The sequence below is a fragment of the Setaria italica genome, chromosome VI (genome assembly GCF_000263155.2).
Source record: "Setaria italica strain Yugu1 chromosome VI, Setaria_italica_v2.0, whole genome shotgun sequence".
In the NCBI taxonomy this organism is placed as follows: Eukaryota; Viridiplantae; Streptophyta; class Magnoliopsida; order Poales; family Poaceae; genus Setaria; species Setaria italica.
The window spans coordinates 6,742,505-6,759,958 of NC_028455.1; the positions used below are offsets into that span (position 1 = coordinate 6,742,505).

Consider the following 17,454-nt stretch of genomic DNA (forward strand, 5'->3'; position numbering starts at 1 on the left):
TTAGTCCCGGTTGGATTTTCGGGATCTATAGTCCTATCTAACGGGACTAATGCCGCGTTTTTCGGTAGTGTATTTTGCATCAATTTTACCCTGATCTCTTATCCACTGAGATTTCCAATCACCTTTCGATCAGTGTAGCCAGATTAGATTCTTCATGACAATCCTATTTGTGTATAGTGTACAGATCTGGTAACCTAATAAATGAATTGAATTGCTACCGTGCATGGGTTAGCATATATGCACTTTAGTATGGAGCATACGAGTCCATTCAGAGCCATAGTGAAACATGCAAGTTGTCACCTGTCAGAAAACAAAAGATGAAGAACCATACCGAAACTTGCGGGGAACAACCAAGAGCTCAAATCTACGAGTACGTTATAATAAACTGGGAGAGGATGAATAAATTGCCATGCTAACCACCCATAAGTCTGACATGGACGGGCACTTTCGATCAAGGAACTTTGCAATGGCACGTCGAGAGAAATCATGGTTTCACGTTCTTCACAGAGCTCGGACATCGACATATAGTCACATAATCCAATATAAACATTTGGACATTACTCTTCACTCTAAATATGAAAAAAATCATAACAAAAATACACTGATACCATTGTTTTCTAAAATTCCAATACATTTATATATCTCTAATAATCATTTTTCCATCACTCTAAAATCTCTCTAATAATAAAGTTAAATTTGATCACACGCGTTCTTATAATAAAATAAAACAATGCTGAAAAGTCACACGTACTAGAGTAGAAATATTTCGTGCTATCACTATCCAAGTAACCAGTGGGGAGATTTGGCTGATAAAAAAAATAAAAAGAGGCAACCATTAAAATCCAATCCACATATTCCGGTTGCTTCCATCGCATTGCATACATGTGTCTGGATTTGGTGGCCGGTTCATGTTCAGAATCCTACATGACCAAAAAGCAAAAAACTGAGCTGAAACTGAAAGGGCATTGCTCACCAAACTTGCAATTTGCAAACATGGAGACGTGAACGTGAGATGGAGAGCTCAAATCCCAGAGCCCTGGCTCAGGCCGTCTCCAGGAATTGGAGGCCCGTGTGTTGAATGCAGAATGTGGTCCTTAAATATTAAAAAATATATTCAATATAACTAAGGCACATTATCAGCCTATGTCATTTCACGCAATATTTAGAAATACTTCAAATATTAATGCTAAAAAATACATACAGTACTAACCTCATGTTCGACTAAAAAGCATCATCCGTCTAGTATTTTTTGAAATGAAATCTTCAATTATGTCTTCATAGTTAATCTTCTCCAAGACATCATTTTCAAGTGCTATTGTTGCCAATCCATTAAGTCTTTCTTGTGTCATAGTAGAACGCAAATAGGATTTCAACAACTTGAGTTTAGAAAAGCTCCTTTCTGCAGATGCGACGGTCACAGGAATGGTTAACAAAATTCTATATGCAATAAGGGCATTGGGATAAAAGGGGCGCTTCTTCAAAAACTTCAAGATATCAAGAGAACCCATAGATTCTTTAATTAAATCTTGGATGCCAATTAATTCTGCAAACAATTCTTAACCATCAATATCTTTATGTTCTCCACTCTTAAGTGCGTTCTCAAGATTGACACAATTAGCCATCAAACTATTATCATCCAAGGATCGCAGCCTATCTGAAGTAAACAAGAAACCAAAAATCTTTTCATACCCTTGATATTGTTCAAATCTCTTGGTGAGTGAAACTATAGCTTGATCAATAACATATATAAAATAATTGACCCGAAATGACTCCTCTTCAGATTGTGAAACACTTGATGCATCATCTGCAGCCTCATCAAAATGTCTTTTTCTTTTGATTTTGCGCTTGGGAGTGAACTCTGGGTGAATATCCATCTCCATTGCAATTTCTTTTGTGGCTTCCAATGCTTTCGAAAAGCCAGTTTCTTTATACTTCTTAAAAAAGCTAATCAATCCTTGTACAGACTCAATTGCAATGTCAATAAGCATATCTTTTGATTGTAGATGTTTGCTGATCAAATTAACAACAGATAATATTTCAAACCAGATGATTATTGCCACTAAAAACTCAAAGCTACCAAGTTCATTTTCCGCTAGCGATTTAGCTTCACTACTTCTCAGTGGATCATCATCAGTTTCAGCCACATGTAGTAAAGCCTCTCTTATTTCTAGGATCTGAAATCTTATAGCTTTACCACTTTCAAGACGACTCTCCCAATGAGTAAGTGTCAATCCCGATATGTTATCTTTTAAAATTTTCCACCTTTTTGTAGAATTAGCAAATGTTGTATAGATGCGCTGGATAACTCCAAAAAATTCTATTCCTTTCCGACAAGACTTTGCCATATCACAAAGTGTCAAATTTAGACTATGACAACCACAAGCTAAATAAAAAGCTCTTGGATTTCTATCCAATACTTTCTTCTGTACCCCTATATTTTTCCCTTTCATATTTGACCCATTATCATATCCCTGTCCTCTCAAATTGTCTACATCAAGATCAAGACTTTTCAATTTCTCTAATAGAGCATCAAAAATCCTTGCCGGGTATCATTCACATCCAAAAAACCTAAGAAGGATTCTTCAATGCAAACAAAACCTGAAGATGTATCAACATACCTTATTATCAAAGACATATGCTCTTGGTGGCTTGCATCAGGAGTACAATCAAGTATAACTGAGAAGTACTTTGCTTCTTTTACCTTGCAACAATTACAGATCTAATTGCAGAAGCTAACAAATTTATTAACTCATTTTGGATGGAAGGACCAAGATAGCTGTGGCGGAACCACCTCAGATTAACTCAACTAAAGCACAGTTACGTCGCTTAAGACGCAACACTCATGCCTTAATCGAGTTAACTCAAGGTGCCGTCGGATTTTCTCCAATTTAACCACTTAACAGGACCGAGTTAGCATGACCCACACGAAGGTGAGTGCTTCCAGAGAATACAATAGGTCCACCATTAGATTAACAAGTTGTTACACACTTGGTTGTAAATCAGAGTTTAACAAGTTCTGAAGAAAATAGACAGAAGGTAAAACAAGCGGAAGCTATTCGTCGGGGTCGGACGTCCCTGGTGAGACCAGTCAGGACATCAATGATCCCATTCCCTGCCGTCTGAGGAGGGATCCCACTCGACCGTCCAACCCGGAGGGAGCTGGGGCGGCCAAGAGCCAACAGGAGCAAACTCAGGAGCTTCGACTTCACCTGAAAGAGAGCCACAAACAAGGCTGAGCTGCTAAGCTCAACAAGACTTAACCGACCGGGGGAGGACTACTCCACCAACGTCTAGACATGCAAGACTCTTTGGCTGAGGGGTTTGTGTTGCCAAAAGCGACTACAGTGGGTCCTTACTTTCGATATTTTAGCTCAGATTCTAAGTTCATTAACCAGTCTACATTTGCAACTTACTCTAAGCAAACATAAATCCATCTTTATGTATATAAGCTCATCAACAAGACCATGTCATCATCAGACTCTTTCTTTACTCAGTGTAGCATAGCGATCAAGCAGTCTCAAACTGTGAGAGGCAGACGAATCGATTCGAGTTTGTTAACCATGCATGGCGAACCTAATCTCACGACATCCGCGCACCACCAGGGTCGCTTCCTGTGTCGGCCGTCCCCATCAATTCCCAGGCACGTGTCAGGTCCAAACTTCCCTTAGCATGCAATGCTCCACAGTACCGGCCTCCACCGTACTGTGACCGTACTTGTACCCACATGATACACCATGGGAACCTCGTTCCAGGGACAGCAGGGGTATAAGTCACGCCCTAGTTCAATCAGGTACTAGGCTTCCCCATCCCATACTAGGTATGAGATTAGTACTTTCAAACACTTGATCACGAACACCAACACTGTCGGGCCTTAACAGATTCCATAGACAGACGGGGCGATCAGCCGACCACCAAAAGAGTTAACCAAAACCCTGCCCCGTCCATCGTCCTTATAATTGTAACAGAAGGAGAAACAACCAACTCCTATAACTTGCGAGTGACAGGAAATCACTCGACTTTTACCGTTTCCTATTTAAGCATAGCAACTACTCGGCCCAACAAACTAGTGTTCAGATCAAAGGAACTATGTCATGCATCTAAGGTTGCAAACAACTCCTATACGTAAATGCAAAAACATGAGAAAGAAGGCATGCGCAAGTTTGGGAAAATTTGGGGTTCATGCTCCGGGGCTTGCCTTCAAGCGGAGGGGAGGGAAGCTGGTCTTCAGCTGGGGCGACTTCGGCTTCTGGAACTGGTAGCTCAGCTACAGCTCCGTCTTCTGGCACCGGGTGTAGCTCGTAGACGCCGTCAGCAAGACAAAACTCTACACGAATGCAATGCAGGAGTTAGTGTTTAGACGGTTATTTCAACAGCAACACTCGCAAGTCTTAGTCCAGAAACTTGTAGCAAAGCTACGGAAAAAGTGTGGGGGTTCAAGCTTCAGTGGATAGAGAACAAGACCAAGGGTCGGATTGGAAGAAACTTATGATCTGACCCTTAAACCTTAAGGGATAACTGTGTTTGGGGTCCTCAGATCTATCACAGAGAAGTCCCCGAAATCTTACACAGATACCCTCGGGTCAAGGAAAAAGATACAGTCGAGTCCTCGGGCGAGGCAAATAAGGGTTGGCTAACAGACGGGGTCGGGCGAGACGGAAAAGGGGTCAAGCGAACAGATAGGGTCGGGCGAACCGGTGAGGGGTTGGCAGCTTACCTTCGGTTTGTAGGTGAAGCTTTGGGGTCGGGAAGGAGCAGACTTGGGCGGAAGGTCTTAAGCACTAGGGCTTGGGCGGAGGCGATGTCCGGCGGTGCTCCAGCGGCGGTGGAGCTTCTTGTGAGCAACAAGGAAGCTCTAGCACAGCGCGGAGGAGCAGGCGGCTGGGTGGATTAGGGGGGAGCGGACTTGAGCGGAGAGGGGAAACTTTCAAGATTTCAGCGGGAGTGCTCAGTTGCTCTCAGAGTAGGGGCGGCGAAACAGCAAAGGCAAAGGAACTCCGGTGGAACTCTGGCGTTCTCTTTTTATAGCGGTGCGGAAGAGAGAGATTTCGAGTGGCACGAAGACCAGAAGAGAAGGTGGGAGTGTGCTGCCATGGTGGCAATTGAGCGGCGATGGGCGGTGGAACAGGACTTCAGAGATAGCGTCTTCGGCCATTGGGCACTGGAGACAAGGCGACGCAGGCGCGATTTTGCCGGGGATGAGATTTTTGCGGAGGCGGGTGTCGTCGAGCGGTGGATGTGATTGGTGTGACAGGCAGAAAGGCGCTGCAAGCGAGGTTGCAATAGACAAAATGACAGGGCGAACGGCGTCGCAGTCGAGCACGATACAGCGGCATTGCCGGCGCACGGCACTGGGGAGGGGGGCGAGAGAAGGGAGCCGACGCTGCCGGATTCGGGGTTGGCGGTGGAGGAATCGTCGCATAGTGAGTTCGAGGGCGGCGCGACTGTGGAGAGGTGGCGGAAAAGCCGGAAGGCATCGGGCCTTGCAGCCGGGGATCCGGCGAGATGATGGGCACGAGCCGCGAGGCGGTTTGACGCAGCAGGCGGCAAAGCTCTGCCACAGCGGCGACGGAGCACCAAGGCGCGGCCGGCGAGGGCGCGAGCGAGACGAGGTGCTGCAGAAAGGGTTGCAGAGGGGCTTCCGCTGCGATTGGGGAGGAGGGCGCGGGAATCCATCCTGTCGCGACCGACGACTGGGCGAAGCGGCGGGCGTCGAAGGGATGTAGGCACGCGGCGGAGAAGTTCTGAAGCGGTGCAGGGCGCTCGAGTGCGTTTGCCTTGGGAGATCCGGGGAAAAGATTTGCGGGTCCATCAGTCAGTCTCGGTTGTCCCACAGCTCCAAGATTGAAAGGAGCACTGCCTTAGGGAACTCAGAAGGAACCGACGGGGTTGGTTGGGTTCTCAGGGGTCGGGACTAGGACTGGAGGTGGAGTGCTTAAGCTCAGGGGAGCCGAGATAGAGGGATTAGAGACTCGGATTAGAATTAACTCGGCTGATTTCAACCAGGGTCGTCACAGCCAATGGGTAAGAGCGACCAATGGGGGTGTGCAGTTCTTACCTCCTTGGATGGAAAGAAAACCTTGGAAATGCTTGTTCAGATACTCTTCTGTTTCCCATGTTGCTTCATCCTCTGTGTGGTTATTCCATAGGATTTTGTACATTTTCACCACTTGTCGTCGGGTGCGCCTCTCTTTACGGTCAAGAACTTTGGCTGGGTACTCAGCATAGGTCAGGTCGGGTTCGATTTGAAGTTGCTCCTGCCCTAAGATCTCAGTTGGAACTTGGACACATTTCTTCAGTTGGGAGACATGGAAAACATCATGAATGGCTGAGAGCTGCTCGGGTAGTTGGATCCGGTAAGCAACGGGTCTGCAAATTTCCACAATCTCATAAGGGCCAATGTAACGGGGAGCCAATTTCCTTTTTACTCCAAACCATTGCACTCCTTTGGTCGGGGAGACTCGAAGATACACATGATCACCAATATCAAACTGCAGGGGTCTCCTTCTCCTGTCAGAGTAACTCTTCTGTCGAGATTGGGCTGCCTCGAGATTTGCTTGAATTATCTTAACTTGCTCTTCGGCTTCTACTACCAAATTAGGGCCATAGGTCTGTCTTTCGCCAACTTGTGACCAATTCAACGGCGTCCGACCATATAGGGCTTCAAATGGTGCCATCTTCAAGCTAGTCTGGTAGCTATTGTTATAGGAGAACTCTGCCAATGGTAAGCACTTAGCCCAATTTTTGTCATAATGGATGACACAAGCTCTCAACATGTCTTCAAGGATCTGATTTACCCTTTCGGTTTGACCATCGGTTGGAGGGTGGTAAGTCGAGCTACGAATGAGCTTGGTGCCCATTGATGCTTGTAGCTGTTCCCAAAAACGCGCTACAAACTGAGCTCCTCGATCAGATATGATCATCCTAGGCACACCGTGCAGGGAAACAATGCGGTCAAGATACAACTCCGCATATTTCTTGGCCGTGTAGGTGGTGTGAATCGGAAGAAAGTGGGCAGTCTTGGTAAGACGATCCACAATCACCCAAATGGAGTCATGCCACTGCGATGTAAGGGGTAGTCTAACAATGAAGTCCATGCTGATGTCTTCCCATTTCTAAGAGGGAATAGGTAGGGGCTGCAAGGTACCTGCTACCTTTAAATGGCTGGCTTTGACACGTTGACAGGTGTCGCATTCTAAAACATACCGTGCAATCTCTGGTTTCATTCCACTCCACCAGAAGATTTGACGGAGATCATGATACATCTTATTGCTGCCGGATGGATTGAGAACTTGGAGAGATGAGCTTCATCTAGGAGTTGCTTCCTAAGGGTGGGGTCGGACGGAACAACAAGTCAGTTCTCAAAGTATACTCTCCCATTCTCATCCTGTCGGAATTGCTTATACCCCTCATCCTTCCATAAAATCTTCCTTTTGATTCACCTTATTCCTCATCCTCTAACTGTGCTATCCCAATTTGATCCTCCAAAGCAGACTCAAGGGAGATGTGACCGAGGGTTCCATGGGAAACAATTTCCAAATTAAGTTTTCCCACCTCATGGCACAAAGTCTCTGTGAAGTTGGTTGCTTACAAGCAATTGCAATGGGTCTTGCGGCTAAGAGCATCTGCCACTACGTTGGCCTTGCCGGGGTGATAATGTACTTCCAAGTCATAATCCTTAATCAACTCTAACCATCTTCTTTGTCGCATGTTGAGGTCGGCCTGAGTGAAGAGGTATTTGAGGCTCTTGTGATCAGTCTAGATGTTGCAGTGGGTGCCCATCAAATAGTGCCTCCATATCTTTAAGGCATGAATCACTGCTGCCAACTCAAGATCATGGGTTGGATAGTTCAGCTCATGAGGTCGTAACGCCCGCGAGGCATAGGCAATGACTCGGTGGTCTTGCATAAGAACACACCCAAGTCCAGTGCCAGAGGCGTCACAGTACACGTCAAACGGCCTAGAAGGGTCAGGTTGAGCCAAAACCGGGGCTGAGGTCAGCAAGTGTTTCAGGGTGTTGAAGGCTTCTTCATACTTGTCGTTCCACACAAATTTGACCTCTTTCTTCAGCAGCTCAGTCATCGGCTTAGCTATCTTGGAGAAATCCAGAATGAAGCGCCGATAGTAGCCTGCCAATCCAAGAAAACTTCAAATCTTGTGAACTGAAGTGGGAGGCTTCCAATCCATGACTTCTTGTACCTTGCTGGAGTCAACGGCTATGCCATTCCGAGACATAGTGTGTCCCAAGAACTTGACACTATCTAGCCAAAATTCACACTTGGAGAACTTGGCAAAAAGCTGATGATCCTTCAACCGTTGAAGAACCACATGAAGATGATTGGCATGTTTTTCTTCGTTCTTCGAGTACACTAGGATATCATCAATGAACACCACCACAAATTTGTCCAACTCGGGCATGAACACCAAATTCATGAGATACATGAAGTAAGCGGGTGCATTGGTGAGTCCAAAATAAATAACCAGGTAGTCGTAGAGTCCATATCTTGTGGAGAAGGCAGTTTTGGGAATGTCACAGGGTCTGATCTTGATTTGTGATAACCGAAACAAAGATCAATCTTGGAGAATACTCTTGCTCCAGCTAACTGATCGAACAAATCATCAATGCGGGGAAGGGGATACTTGTTCTTGACAGTCACAGCATTGAGGGGTCGGTAGTCCACACAAATGCGTAGACTCTCATCCTTCTTCTTCACAAACAGAGCTGGGCAACCCCAAGGTGAAGTGCTGGGTCGGATAAAGCCTTTCTCCAACAACTCATGTAGTTGGGTCTTCAACTCAGCCAACTCGGTGTGGCATCCGATAAGGTCTTTTGGAGATAGGGGCGGTGCCGGGGATCAACTCTATGGAAAACTCCACATCTCTATCGGGCAGCATGCCCGGCAAAACGTCGGGAAACACGTCAGGGTACTCACAGACTACAGGGATGTCCTTCAGTTGGGTCTCCATTGCGGGATACGCACAAGAATTCACATCTTCTTGGCGGGGCAATTGGACAACAGAGGGGCCTTGGTGGGGTGAGTTGACGTGGATAGCTCGGGCTGGGATATCTAACACAATCTGATGCCTAGTCATCCAATCCATTCCTAGGATGACATCAATCCCCTCTAGATCGAGGATAACAAGATTCTCCTTAATAAGGTTTCGGCCTAGCTGGATAGGCACATTGACACTCATACTATCAGATGTGATTACCCCGCCCGGGGTGGATATCCTAAAAGATCCTCTTGTTTGGCATTCCTTTAACCCATATTTGTAACTAGTCTTTCTTCCAATAAAACTATGTGAGGCTCCTGAGTCAAACAAAACCAAAGCTGAAAGACTGTGAATCAGAAAGGTACCCATCATTATCGGTGCATCTTCAGGAAGCTCTGATGCATTGGTGAAGTTCAGCCGACCTTGGCGAACTTGCATCTTGGGCCTCTTCCCTTTATTGAGCATCGCATTGCTCTGCCCCGGGCGCTGATTCTGATTCCTGGGGCAGTCCTTGGCGAAATGCCCCACATTGCCACATGTGAAGCAGTGGTTACCATTTGCAGGGCGCGGTGGCGGCGGTAGGGTCGACCGCGGTGCCTGAGGTTGAAATCCTAGGAAATGAAGTGCTGCTGTTGGTGGGGTCGGGCAACCCATCTTCCCGACGGCTGGGGTCGGCTGGGCGCTTGTGGTGGAACCATTCTGAAACATTGTGTAGGTGGGCTGGACGTTGGCAGTGGAGCCTTTCTTTTCCTCTCGGCTGCCAGAGCTTTCATGCAGTCCTCTTGTGAGATGGCCAAGTTGACCAACTCATTGTACGTATTCACCCTTATCGGGTTTAACCTTTCTCTAAGCTCCAAGCTTAGCCCTCTGCGGAACCTGTCCCGCTTCTTCTCATCTGTGTCCGCATGGTATCCAACGTACCGGCACAAATCATTGAAGGCCTGCGCATAGTGCAGGACATCTCGATTTCCCTGGGTAAGGGCTAGGAACTCGTTGAGCTTACGCTCCAGAAGACCTTCAGGGATATGATGGCCCCCTGAATGCCATCTTAAACTCCTCCCAGCTGACGACGTGGTCGGTCGGCTGCATGGCGTGGTAGTGATCCCACCAAAGGAGGGCAGAACCACGCAGTTGCTGCGCGACGAACCGAGCCTTGTTCTCCTCCGGGCAATGGGCGGTGAGGAGGGAGAACTTGGATTTGATGGCACGAATCCAGGCGTCGGCATTGAGCGGGTCTTGTGTCTTCTGGAACAAAGGGGGTTGCGTGCTCAAGAAGTCCTCATAGCGAGCAACATGAGGCTGTTGATGAGCTCTCCCTCCATGGGACTGTTGTTGTTGTCCTTGTACAATGCGCCTTAGCAGCTCAGTTTGAGCCGCTAGGAGGGCTTCCAGCGAGGGTGTGGGCAGAGGCGGAGGAAGATCCTGCCTCTGCTCGCTACCGCTGGGCACAGAGCCAGATCGGGTGCGATGCGCCATCTACGAGAGTCAACGTTTCATTAATTCCATAACCTCGGAAGTATTCCAATTATGTGGGAACGCATATGTTAAATCCGCAATTGCGACTCTTGCCGATACTGCAACACAATAACATGTCTTTATTAAAGAGATACACACTTCCTCTTGCCATCTTAGTTAGCAACTATCTTAGTTCTGCGCACAACTTCAGGCGAACCATAACCATATCCCAGGAGTTCCACTATATCCGACCTTAGGCCAAGGGGTCAGACTAAGCGAAACAATGCAACCAGGGGCCGGGCGAAGCGGACCGCACATCAAGGGGTCGGGCGAGGCGGAGAACTGCCTCGAGGAGTCGAGCGCATCCGACCTTGCGACTCGGGGTCGGCCAAGTTTTGGATGGACCCACAGAAGACGGGTGTGTGGTCACAGCACAAAACTCCCACAACTTGGCATTCACAGTGTGTCGGAAAAAGGGTCAAAGGTCAAGTTAAGATCTGATTTCACCAAGATCATTTCATTGTTGTTCCCCAAAACACAGGAGGAATACTCAACTCAAGGCTAACCTATTACATTACTATCCAAAACTTAGGTTGCCGAGGAGTACAACCAAAGATTAGATTCCTACAGCTCTCAACCTATGAGGGAACACTGTGAGTCGGAGAAGGGGCATCGCCATCCTCAATGTCCATGCTGGACGCTCCCATTACTTCCTCGGGATCTTCTTGTTCGTCCAGCTGCATCTCAAGGGCATGTATAGCATCAAGCTCAGCGTGGTGCTCGTCCAAATGAGCATTAGCAACTGCTAGCTCCATCTCGACCTCCATCTTTTCTTCGGCAAGCTCAATCATGCCATCCACCAGGTCCGTCACTTCTCCCTCGAGCCCGGAGATTCTGGCTTGCATGTCATGGATTTGTATGCCTCTCTGGATAAGCTGATACGACTGTCCCACCAAGTCTCTCTTGGCAGCGTTGAAAAGCCCTTAGGTGTCTATGGCTATCCGAGCCAAGACAGCCATCGCTCGGCCTTGAAGCTCAATCAGCCGATACAAAGCTGACATGCATCTAGTGGTGGTAGAGATGGTGACCAGTGAATGCGAGGCTGCTAACACTTCCATGTTGTTGACGCGATCACGCCACGCCAGGTCTAGCCGATCCCTGGCAGGGAACAAGCCGATTGGGTCTAAGGTGACCTCAAGCGGGTGTAGCCGACAGAACTGGGTAAGGAGTTGCAGAGCAGCCGACTCCCAAGTATCCTCCAGAGCGTGCCCGCAAGTCAAGACTTCGAGCTGGGACCACTCGGGCTGCGCAGGGGGTAGAGGTACCACCACCTGCACGTTGCACCTCTGTACTCCGTGCTCCTAGTACATCCGTCCCACGTACAAAGGCGGGGACTGATACCTAAACCACCTTAAGGTGTCCCACAGAATAGCAGGAAAACCCTCAAAGTGGAGGCACGTAGAGTGGGAAATGCCGTCAGCGCCGAACAGCACGTGTCCGGGGGCAGCCATCTGGAACCAAGAACTAAAACAACAAGAGATAGAGACTCTAAGAAAAAGAACAGGTCGGGCAGATAAGACACTCGGATTTCGACCAGAGCGCAAGCTGGAAGGAAACTAGAAATCCTTAAACCGAATAAGAGCTTTGACCAAGGCAAGGTTGTTCTAGGGAGGTGGTTTCACAAATTTTAGTTCATGTCGCATGCACGGCCTACCTCGTCCTCTCAACCAAAATAACTGCCACAACTTTGGTCTTACGCAGTCAGTGCCGGTGGCAAGGCAACCAGTACGTCTCTCCCTATAATATCTAGTCGGGTTCTAGTAGCGTCTCCTAAGCGAACGCGGTTAGTGTACCTGCAGAAAACACAACCACATGAACCTTTTATGCCAGCACCCACGAAAGCGTTCCCAAGCATTACCGTTCACTATAGAAACGGCACCCATGCATTTAAGGCTGCATGGACAGCGCAACAACCGTGGAAATAGGTCCCCTTTGAATGGAGCCGTATAACCCTTCGCATACTCGTGATGTGGAATCAGCGCATGTATAATAGACGTGGGCGAACAACCGTGATGATATGTTTGTTGGAATCAAGCCATACCATCCTTCGTATGAGTTAACATACGGAACCTGCGCACGTGTGATAAACGTGGGCAAAACAACCGCGATGATAGGGTCCCTTGAATAGAACTCCCTATCAACCCTCGCATACTCGTGATGCGGAACTCGGCACACGTATGATACACGTGGCGAAGTGCTGGGGGTTAGCAAGATAACCAATAAGTATTAGCCACCTAAAAATAACCCCAAAATCTCCTAGGGCCTCTCGTACTAAGGTCACCCTTAACGATCGTACGAGATTTTTCAACAGTTTTCTTGCAAATTTTATTCAAAGAACGTGTTTTAGGATCCATGGTTTTCTCTGTCCTGCTAAACCTCGCTCTGGTACTAGCTGTGGCGGAACCACCTCGGATTAACTCAACTAAAGCACAGTTACGTCGCTTAAGACGCAACACTCATGCCTTAATCGAGTTAACTCAAGGTGCCGTCGGATTTTCTCCAATTTAACCACTTAACAGGACCGAGTTAGCATGACCCACACGAAGGTGAGTGCTTCCAGAGAATACAACAGGTCCACCATTAGATTAACAAGTTGTTACACACTTGGTTGTAAATCAGAGTTTAACAAGTTCTGAAGAAAATAGACAGAAGGTAAAACAAGCAGAAGCTATTCGTCGGGGTCGGACGTCCCTGGTGAGACCAGTCAGGACATCAATGATCCCATTCCCCGTCGTCCGAGGAGGGATCCCACTCGACCGTCCAACCCGGAGGGAGCTGGGGCGGCCAAGAGCCAACAGGAGCAAACTCAGGAGCTTCGACTTCACCTGAAAGAGAGCCACAAACAAGGCTGAGCTGCTAAGCTCAACAAGACTTAACCGACCGGGGGAGGACTACTCCACCAACGTTTAGACATGCAAGGCTCTTTGGCTGAGGGGTTTGTGTTGCCAAAAGCGACTACAGTGGGTCCTTACTTTCGATATTTTAGCTCAGATTCTAAGTTCATTAACCAGTCTACATTTGCAACTTACTCTAAGCAAACATAAATCCATCTTTATGTATATAAGCTCATCAACAAGACCATGTCATCATCAGACTCTTTCTTTACTCAGTGTAGCATAGCGATCAAGCAGTCTCAAACTGTGAGAGGCAAACGAATCGATTTGAGTTTGTTAACCATGCATGGCGAACCTAATCTCACGACATCCGCGCACCACCAGGGTCGCTTCCTGTGTCGGCCGTCCCCATCAATTCCCAAGCACGTGTCAGGTCCAAACTTCGCTTGGCATGGAATGCTCCACAGTCCCGGCCTCTACCGTACTGTGACCGCACTTGCACCTACATGATGCACCATGGGAACCTCGTTCTAGGGACAGCAGGGGTATAAGCCACGCCCTAGTTCAATCAGGTACTAGGCTTTCCCATCCCATACTAGGTATGAGATTAGTACTTTCAAACACTTGATCACGAACACCAACACTGTCGGGCCTTAACAGATTCCATAGACAGACGGGGCGATCAGCCGACCACCAAAAGAGTTAACCAAAACCCTGCCCCGTCCATCGTCCTTATAATTGTAACAGAAGGAGAAACAACCAACTCCTATAACTCGCGAGTGACAGGAAATCACTCGACTTTTACCGTTTCCTATTTAAGCATAGCAACTACTCGGCCCAACAAACTAGTGTTCAGATCAAAGGAACTATGTCATGCATCTAAGGTTGCAAACAACTCCTATACGTAAATGCACAAACATGAGAAAGAAGGCATGCACAAGTTTTGGAAAATTTAGGGTTCATGCTCCGGGGCTTGACTTCAAGCGGATGGGAGGGAAGCTGGTCTTCAGCTGGGGCGACTTCAGCTTCTGGAACTGGTAGCTCAGCTACAGCTCCGTCTTCTGGGACCGGGTGTAGCTCGTAGACACCGTCAGTAAGACAAAACTCTACACGAATGCAATGCAGGAGTTAGTGTTTAGACGATTATTTCAACAGCAACACTCGCAAGTCTTAGCCCAGAAACTTGTAGCAAAGCTACGGAAAAAGTGTGGGGGTTCAAGCTTCAGTGGATAGAGAACAAGACCAAGGGTCAGATTGGAAGAAACTTATGATCTGACCCTTAAACTTTAAGTGATAACTGTGTTTGGGGTCCTCAGATCTATCACAGAGAAGTCCCCGAAATCTTACACGGATACCCTCGGGTCAAGGAAAAAGATACAGCCGAGTCCTCGGGCGAGGCAAATAAGGGTCGGCTAACAGACGGGGTCGGGCGAGACGGAAAAGGGGTCAAGCGAACAGATAGGGTCGGGCGAACCGGTGAGGGGTCGGCAGCTTACCTTCGGTTTATAGGTGAAGCTTTGGGGTCGGGAAGGAGCAGACTTGGGCGAAAGGTCTTAAGCACTAGGTCTTGGGCGGAGGCGATGTCCGGCGGTGCTCCAGCGGCGGCGGAGCTTCTTGTGAGCAACAAGGAAGCTTTAGCACAGCGCGGAGGAGCAGGCAGCTGGGTGGATTGGGGGGGGGAGCGGACTTGAGCGGAGAGGGGAAACTTTCGAGATTTCAGCGGGAGTGCTCAGGTGCTCTCAGAGTAGGGGCGGCGAAACAACAAAGGCAAAGGAACTCCGGTGGAACTCTGGCGTTCCCTTTTTATAGCGGCGTGGAAGAGAGAGATTTCGAGTGGCATGAAGACCGGAAGAGAAGGAGGGAGTACGCTGCCATGGCGGTGATTGAGCGGCGATGGGCGGCGGAACAGGACTTCGGAGATAGCGTCTTCGGCCATTGGGCACTAGAGACAAGGCGGTGCAGGCGCGGTTTTGCCGGAGCTGAGATTTTGGCGGAGGCGGGCGTCGTCGAGCAGTTGATGTGATTGGTGTGATAGGGAGAAAGGCGATGCAAGCGAGGTTGCAACAGGCGAAAAGACAGGGCGAACGGCGTCGCAGTCGAGCACGATATAGCGGCATTGCCGGCGCACGGCACTGGGGGTGGGGGCGAGAGAAGGGAGCCGACGCTGCCGTAGTCGGCGTTAGCGATGGAGGAATCGTCGCATAGCGAGTTCAGGGGCAGCGCGACTGTGGAGAGGCGGCGGAAAAGCCGGAAGGCATCGGGCCTTGCAGCCGGGGATCTGGCGAGATGATGGGCGCGAGCCGCGAGGCGGTTTGACGCAGCAGGCGGCAAAGCTCTGCCACAGTGGCGACGGAGCACCAAGGCGCGGCCGGCGAGGCCGCGAGCGAGATGAGGTGCTGCAGAAAGGGTTGCAGAAGGGCTTCCACTGCGATTGGGGAGGAGGGCGCGGGAATCTATCCTGTCGCGGCCGGCGACTGGGTGAAGCGGCGGGCGTCGGAGGGATGTAGCCACGCGGCGGAGAAGCTCTGAAGCAGTGCAGGCTGCTCGAGTGCGTTTGCCTCGGGAGATCCGGGGAAAAGATTTGCGGGTCCATCGATCAGTCTTGGTTGTCCCACAGCTCCAAGATTGAAAGGAGCACTGCCTTGGGGAACTCAGAAGGAACCGACGAGGTTGGTTGGGTTCTCAGGGGTCGGGACTAGGACCGGAGGTGGAGCGCTTAAGCTTAGGGAAGCTGAGACAGAGGGATTAGAGACTCGGATTAGGATTAACTCAACTGATTTCAACCAGGGTCGTCACAATAGTGATCACGGATTTTTTCATTGGTGATGCGGTCAATGTGCTCTTTTATAACTGGGTCAAATTCAGCCACCATCCGAACCAATCCTAAGAAATTGCCATTGTTGTCTTGATACAATCTGCTATTACTGTCACGAAATGCTATATTATGTTCTGCGAGAAATTTTACAATCAAAAGAATCCTGAGCAAAACTTTTCTTCAATGCTCCCTTTCTTTTTCAAGTTCTCGCTGGGCAACATTATCAATTGTTTGATTCTTCTCCAACCTGAGACGGAAGTCATACCATGAGGTCATATTTGTCACATGTTCTCTACTAATTTCGTGCTCTTTAAGCCTATGGCTAAGATGAGACCCGTCATTGAACCCCTCATTTGCTAACTGACCTCTCACAAGGCCCTTCCTCAATAATTTGCAGCAAAAACAAAATACCTTGTCAAGTTCTTTGCTGTACACAAGCCATTCTCTGTCACACTTTTCTCCATTTGAGAGAACTCTACTATATGATAGTGCTCAAAATCTTCTGGACAATTTGTCTCTAGGACCATGCTCAATGGACATGTCTCTTTTAGGACCCTTTTCTAGCAAAATATCGATCATTTTAGAATCAAGTGCATCCCAAATTCTTGGATCAAAGATATCAGGCTGCAAAGAATTATCGATGCCATCGCCAATATTACCATTAGTACCTCCAACACCATCGACAATATTAGCCTCATTACCTCCATCGCCATCACCATCTCGTTCTTCTTCATCTGTATTACCGTTGCCTTCATCAACATTATCTTCTGGAATTTCAGCAGATGGAGTCTCAACCTCTATTGCATCATCACCAATATTAGCTTCTAGAGTTTCTCTGACAACAAATCTATCAAGTGCACCCTTTTGTGATTGAGCAAAAGCTTCTAGTCTTTGTTTCTTCTTACATTTTTCAGCACCAGATTTATACTTTCTAATTCTTGTAGTAGACATGGGACACCAACATCTGTTCCAAAAGTATTTGAATAATTGAATTAAATCAAATAGCAGTATAGCACATGTATTTGAAGTTTTATTTAATTGTTTAGATTCAATTTAGGAAGACCGAAGACGCAAGACATATATTAGAAAGAAAACTGACCGGCAGGCGACAGAAGTACTTCCCCGGACGGCCGGACTCACGAGTCACACCTCATGGACTGTAGCAGTGCAGCCTGCAGGATTAGGATAGTGGGACAGTACGTAACGGAGGTGACCACGATCAGGATCAGACAGGGCACCAGTCATGGTTGTCTGGTTGAGGAGGAGCGGATGGGGATGTCAGATGTGCCCCTAGCGGCG

The 17,454-nt window shown here is 48.2% G+C and overlaps 1 pseudogene; it reads right to left on the minus strand.

Annotated features, from left to right (window-relative positions):
* Positions 1-1,211: 1,211 nt before the first annotated feature.
* On the minus strand, positions 1,212-17,106 carry LOC101773713 (annotated as a pseudogene).
* Positions 17,107-17,454: the final 348 nt, after the last annotated feature.